This window comes from Heptranchias perlo, chromosome 4 (assembly GCF_035084215.1).
Source record: "Heptranchias perlo isolate sHepPer1 chromosome 4, sHepPer1.hap1, whole genome shotgun sequence".
In the NCBI taxonomy this organism is placed as follows: domain Eukaryota; kingdom Metazoa; phylum Chordata; class Chondrichthyes; order Hexanchiformes; family Hexanchidae; genus Heptranchias; species Heptranchias perlo.
In genome coordinates this window covers 50270268-50277730 of record NC_090328.1, presented here as the reverse complement: position 1 = coordinate 50277730, position 7463 = coordinate 50270268, and positions in this window count along the sequence as shown.

The following is a 7463-nucleotide window of genomic DNA, read 5'->3' as shown; positions in this document are numbered from 1 at the left end:
ACTGGCTTGAATTTATCTCAGACCTTGGTTTGAGATCTGGAATAAGGTAAAGTTTTGGGGGTGAAATTACTCCTTTCAATAACTTCAGCAGAACAGTTGGTGTTGTGACACAACAGGAAATCCTGCTTTATACTTACTCTAACTTTTTCACTAAAATTAACAACAATGAAGAATTTCACTTCTCACTAAACAGACATACCGGGCTTGATTTTAAACTGGATCTGTGGGTGCTTGGGGGCAGTGGGTGGGGGATGAAAACCGCGATTTCCAGGAGCGGGCAGAAATCCCGGCTCCAATATGTCTAAGAATGTGCACGACCCAGAGTCAAGGGGGTGCGCGCGCCGTTCCCAAACCCAGAAGTCCCGCCGGCTTACGATATTTAAACAAGCAATTCAAGTACTTGAAGTACTTAATCTAATTTAGTGTGAAGGCAAGCAATTTCAACACTGCCTCAGCGTGTTTACCGTGCCGTGTGAAACACGCCATGGGGAATGAGTTGTGTTTCAACCGGCAACCATTTGGACATTTAAATGCCTTTTTGACAGGTGGGGATAAAAGGTCAGTTATTGCAGCAGGGCACTCAGTTCTCTCAGACAAACTTTTGGCTGGGAGATCTTTGTGTTTAGACTGAAAATTCTTGGTTTCCACTCAGAATTGTTCTGTTTACACATATTTACCAACTTTTCAGACCCCCTCAAACCGACATCATCAGGATGGGGGGGCGCAATGGCTGCATTCACCACTACGTCCGAGGACGAGCAACATCACCATCCTCGCCAGGCACTGTGTGCACTTCCACCACTTGGTGTTCCACAACACAGTGCTGCACCAAAGGCACCTGCACAAGAGCACAGTGGGGAACAACAGAGGGACCGACGTCGCAGGAGGCACTACCCTCGCCACAGAGTCTACAGACCGAGGCTCAGCTTCCTGGGCCTCTCTGAGGAGCAGTGCATATGGAGGCTGAGAGTGAGTCGCCAGGTGGTCGCAGACATCTGCAGCCTCCTTCATGCCGAGCATCTCATTACCCGTTGCAGTTAAAGTGACCACTGCCCTCAAGTTCTTCGCCTCTGGATCATTCTAGGGTGCCACGGGGTGACATCGCTGGGGTGTCTCAGTCATCTGCACACAAGTGCATAAGGCACCAGCGGCTTGTTTCGCAGGGCAATACGTCAACTTCCTCCTGGACGACCTCAGCCAGCAGGAGAGGACAGTGGGACTCCACTGTGTGGCTGACTTCCCACGTGTACAGGGTGCAATCGATTGCACACATACAGCAATCCGAGCACCTCCACACGAGCCAGGACTGTTCATCAACTGAAAGGGTTATCATTCCATCAACGCTCAGCTCGCTTGTGACCACCACAAAAGATTTCTTCACGTGTGCGCCAGATTCCCTGGCAGCTGCCTCGATTCATTCATTCTGAGGGAATCCAACATACCGGGCCTCTTCCATGCACTGAACACCCTTAAGGGCTGGCTTCTCGGGGACAAGGGATAACTCCTGCACACATGGCTCATGACACCTCTGAGGAACCCCATCAGCGAGCAACAGCGTCGATACAACGCCAGTCACATTGCCATCAGGTCTATAATTGAACATGTGATAGGGAGCCCTTCAATATGCACCAGTGAGAGTGGGTTGCATTATAGTAGTGTGTTGTATGTGGTGCAACAGAGAGGGGTACCGGTTGAGGAGGCCCCATGCCCTCACCCACCATCCACATCTGCCATCCACATTGAGGAGGAGCAGGAGGAAGAGGAGAAGGAGGAGGAAGACGAACCCATGGGCAAAGCAGCAGCTCACCTGGCTGCTCACAGGGCCAGGGAGTCACTCATATGTGAACAGTTCTCGAAAGATTAGTAAGTGAGAAGAGTCCAGTCCTTACACCACCTGGAAAGACCAGCGCCAACATCAGCCCTCCCTCCCCCCCACTCCCTGCAGAAAACAGTCCTGCAACTACACATACACCCACTGTAAAGTGACCCACTGGGTGACATAATGAAGCACATGAAAGGGCCCTATCACAAAAGCCAGTCAAGAATTGGCAAGACATGGCAGCAGTGGTGAGAATGATGACATTTATCATTTGATTTTAGCAAAACTAAATATAAATGAAAAACATGACCGTCTATCAGATACCCTTGTGCGTACCCTTCGTGATCACAAATCCTTAGCCTTTCTCTTCCTACCTCTTCTACATGGTGCATCCCCTGTGGCTGGAGCAGACGTAGTGGCAGGTTGCTCATGTCCATGGCTGGACTGCTTAGATGCTTTCGGCCTACGCCCTTTGGGTTTTGGAGCCCGTGAGGGCCCCTCCAAAGACTGCTCCACCTGCACCTGTGCAGAGGCAGTCTTGGCCACCTGGAGAGGAGGCAGCATTGCAGGTTCTGGTTGAGAGGGGGGTAACAGGTGAGATGTGGGAGCGCTTTGAGTGGCGTCCCCACTTCCACGTCCCCTTTTGCTATCATCCCTCTCCTGAACCAGGCCCACATCACTCCTATCACCCTGATGGAGAACAGTTTGGAGGAATGTATGATGCCTTGGAAGCCCAGTTGTAAAGTTTCTGTCAGCCTGTTTAAGGTGGCAGAATTTTGTTCACCGTGAATCCCAACGACCATTGTCAGGGCCTGAATGGACTCATTTGTGAGCCGTGCTTGAAGCGCAATGGAGGCTAGCCTTCTCTCCATCGCAGGCATTCCTACACTTACCTGCGACACTATCTCAGACATTTCAGCAGTTACTTGCGACACTATCTCAGACAGTTCCTCACGTCCCTGTGACACTATCTCAGACATTTCAGCAGTTACTTGCGACACTATCTCAGGCAGTTGCACACGTCCCTGCGACACTATCTCAGACATTTCAGCAGTTACACGCGACACTATCTCAGACAGTTCCTCACGTCCCTGCGACACTACCTCAGAGATTCTCTCCCGTACCTGTGCCACCATTCCACTAATGCAGGAGTTGGACTCCTCCATCGTGTGCGCTATTGTGGAGAGTGTGCGTTGCACCTGTTCCAGTGCCTCGCAAATGTGCTGCTGTCCCTCGATCATTCTCCTTTTAAAGGATGGCCCCCGGGGTTCAGCATCTGCATCCAGCTGAGCAGAACCTGGAGAGGAGTGCGCCCACTGACGCGGACTCTCCACAGCTGCCCCTGCCACCAGTGTCTCCTCGTGCTCATTTGTGTGTGGTGACTCACCAGGTGCCAACCCAACTAACTGACTAATAGGACCCACCAAAGTGTGAGTGTCTGCGCTGGTGGATGGCTTGCTAAGATGTGACGGTGCGCCCTCAGAGGCCGGGAGCTCCTCTGAGGAATCGCCCTTTCCCGTCACTGAGGTCGTTGAAGGGCCTGTAAGAGAACAGAAGACAATATTAAGCATCATCACAGATGTGTCATTTTGCGATGAGCATACTGAGGTGTTCAACATGCCAATCATTGTTAACATCAATTCATATTGTGTATGATGAATATTGTGTCACCAGACGTTTGTGGGGTGCCAATCCCTGTGTCCCCGGGGGACAGGCACTCAAGAGGTCTGCTGAGCTTCAGGGCCTCCTACTCCATGTCTGTGAGGACCACTATTTGTTGTGGCCCCCCTCCAGTCCTTGCCCTCTCACGTGCATTTTGAGCTCTCGTCTGCTAGAAGGGGAGAAAGTACAGATGTGTGAGTGAGTGAGGGTGAAGTGGCCAACCAATGAATGCATTTCTTTGGGTGAGCCTGACCGTGAAAGAGGTGCATCAGAGGGTGAGTATGAGACAGAGACATCACATTGAATCAGGATTGGGGTGAGTGGTAGTGGTGGGGTCACAAATGGGGAGGTGAGAAAGTGCTCAGGAAGTGAAGGTAAGTTGAGGATGAGCCTTGAGTGGGTGTGAGGAGTGATGTGATGGAGTAGTCTTGGCAGTGCAGAATGAGTTGGGGGGTGGGGGGGATGATGTGCACCATGGAATGTAGGAGAATCAGTAAGTGTACTCACTTTTGCTGACCTAGTTAGGTCATTGAAACGCTTCCTCCACTGGACCCAGGTGCGGGATATGATGCTCCTGCTGGTAATCTCCTCTGCCACCTCGAGCCAGGCCTTCTTGGTGGTAGAGGCAGGGCACTTCCTCCTGTCGGCCAGGTAAAATAGTTCCCTCCTCCTCCTCACCCCGGCCAGCAGCAGCTGAAGTGAGGCTTCGTTGAATCTTGGAGCAGCCTTGCCCCTGTGCTGCTCCATTGGGTCTTCTGGCTCTTTGCTCCAGCAAAATCCATTGAAGCAACGGCCCTTTAAATCCAGACACTCCAACTGACAGCCTGTCATGTGGGTGCGCAGTCCGTCCACTGCGCAGCTTTCAGACGGCAAACCCGGTAACAAGGTTAAGGGACATCGATTAAGTCGTGATCGGGTTGGGAATGGTAAGTTTTTATTATTCGGGTTTACTGCATGCCCATTGACCACCCCCTCGCCCCCTGCTGCCATCTCACCGCCCTTTTAAAATCGAGCCCATAGGCTCCACTCTCATGCACCTAGAAAAATTGCCTCACCACTCCCAACACCTTTTAATGTCAGCCAAAGCATTTCATGACATTTTCGGCTGTTCCACAAGAACTGCTGAAGAAATTTATATTTTAAAGAGTCTTAAAAAAGTATAACATGTGCACAAGAAGCATGTACATAAGAAAGAAAAGGAGAAATAGGAGCAGGAGTAGGCCATACAACCCCTTGAGCCTGCTCCATCATTTAATAAGGTCAAGGCTGATCTTTGAACTCAACTCCACTTTCCTGCCCAGTCCCCATATCCCTTGATTCCCTTACAGTCCAAAAATCTATCAATCTCAATCTTGAATCTACTCAACGACTGAGCATCCACAGCCCTCTGGGGTGGAGAATTCCAAAGATTCGCAACCCTCTGAGTGAAGAAATTCCTCCCCATCTCAGTCCTAAATTGACCACCTCTTATCCTGAGACAATGCCCCCTAGGTTTAGACTCTCCAGGCAGGGGAAACAGCCTCCCCGCATCTACCCTGTCAGGCCCTCTAAGAATTTTATACGTTTCAATGAGATCACCTCTCATTCTTCTAAACTCCAGAGAATATAGGCCCATTCTTCTCAATTTCTCCTCATTGGACAACCCTCTCATCCCAGGAATCAATCAAGTGAACCTTCATTGCACCCCCTCTAAGGCAAGTATATCCTTCCGTAGGTAGGGAGACCAAAACTGCACACGATACTCCAAGTGTGGTCTCTCCAAAGCACTGTACAATTGTAGTAAGTCTTCCTTACTCTTGTACTCCAACCCCCTTGCATTAACGGCCAAGATGCTATTTGTCTTCCTAATTGCTTGCTGTACCTGCATGTTAACTTTCTGTTTTTCGTGGACAAGGACACTCAAATCTCTCTGAACACCAACATTTAATAGTTTCTCACCATTCAAAAAATATTCTGTTTTTCTATTCTTCCTACTAAAGTGAATAACCTCACCTTTCCCCACATTATACTCCATCTGCCACTTTCTTGCCCACTCACTTAACCTGTCTATATCCCTTTGCAGCCTCTTTGCGTCCTCCTCACAGCTTACTTTCCCATCTCGCTTTGTATTGTCAGCAAACTTGAATACATTACACTCGGTACCTTCATCTAAGTCATTAATATAGATCATAAATAACTGAGGCCCAAGCACCAATCCTTGCGGCACTCCACTAGTTATAACTTGCCAACCTGAAAATGACCCGTTTATTCCTACTCTCTGTTTTCTGTCCGTTAACCAATGCTCTATCTATGCAAATATATTACCCCCAACCCCATGAGCCCTTATCTTGTGTAACAACTTTTGTGTGGCACCTTATCGAATGCCTTTTGAAAATCCAAATATACGACATCCACTGGTTTCCCTTTATCTACCCTGCTAGTTACATCCTCAAAAAACTCTAATCGATTTGTCAAACACAATTTCCCTTTCATAAAACCATGTTGACTCTGCCTAATCGTATTATAATTTTCTAAGTGCCCTGCTACCACTTCCTTAATAATAGATTCCAGCATTTTCCCGACGACTGATGTCAGGCTAACTGGCCTGTAGTTCCCTGTTTTCTCTCTCCTTCCTTTCTTGAATAGCGGTGTTACATTTGCTACCTTCCAATCCATTGGGACCGTTATCGAATCCAGGGAATTCACCTAGTTTTTGTTAATTAGGTAAATAACCCAATATAACCAACTTCGCATTTCATGTTCAGATGTGCAAGTTCCTTTACAAAAGCAATGATGCTTAAGTACAGGTGGACACAATTTCTCTGCCTACATACACCACCATTTTCTCTACCTAACTGTGCATTGGTCCGCTTTGATGGCAATTGTCAGCCAAGTAGCTGCTCTTTAACAAAAATCGTCTTTCTCTGATTCTTGGTGGCATTGAAGGGGTACTGACCTGATCGCTTTATCAATTAGAATTTTTTTTGTGAATTCTTAGTCTGGTATTATAATGGGAAGAGTGGCATGCACTTATGGTGGTGACATGTCAATCTAACCCCCTTTAGAGTGAGAGCAAGAGTGAGTATTGTCCAATCCCTGGTAGTGTGGTGAGGAAGGGAAGGCATGGGATTTCACTGTAGATAAATGTCTGAACAAACCTTGTCCAGTAGTGGCAGTGCAGAGGAATATGTAGCCTTATGGTGAGCAAATATCTGTGTGATATCTGATAGTCTAGTGAAGAACATGTCATCTGTCTGACCATTCAATTAGGATTTCTTAAACTGAGCCCTATGGAGAATAAGTGACACTGCAGCTGTTGTGATGAATAATGATGACCTGTGATGAAAGGTCTCCACCCATAATATTAACCTTCTTATTCTGTCTTCTCTTTGCAATACTGACAGATCTGCTGTAGATTTCCAGCACTTTCTGTTTTAATTTTAGGCTTTAAGTTAAACTTAGGTTTATGACGGCATCTGATTATTCAGAGGTAGCACTCTTGTCTCTGAGTTAGAAGATTGTGGGTTCAAACCCTACTCCAGGACCTGAGCTCATACTCTAGGCTTAAACTTTGGTGTTCTACAGTGGAAGTTGTGGGAATGTTGTGTGAATTTCTAACTTGCTGAATTGGGCAATGGTTTTTTTTGAATCTAGTCTTGTAAGTGCACCATTCCTTAATATTTACACAATCAGTGACTACTCCACACTTATTGGCCCCTGAATGTGATAAAACTGCAAACTGTGGAGATCTTTCATTGGAGGTCATCATTATTCATCACAACAGCTACAGTGTCATTTATTCTCTATAAGGCTCAGTTTAAGAAATCCTAATTGAATGGTCAGACAGATGACATGCTCCTCCCTAGACTATCAGATATCACACAGATATTTGCTCACCGTAAGGCTACATATTCCTCCCCACCGCCACCACTGGACAATCAAGGTCTGTTCAGACATTTATCTCCAATGAAGTCCCATTCCTTCCTTTCCTTACCAGACTACC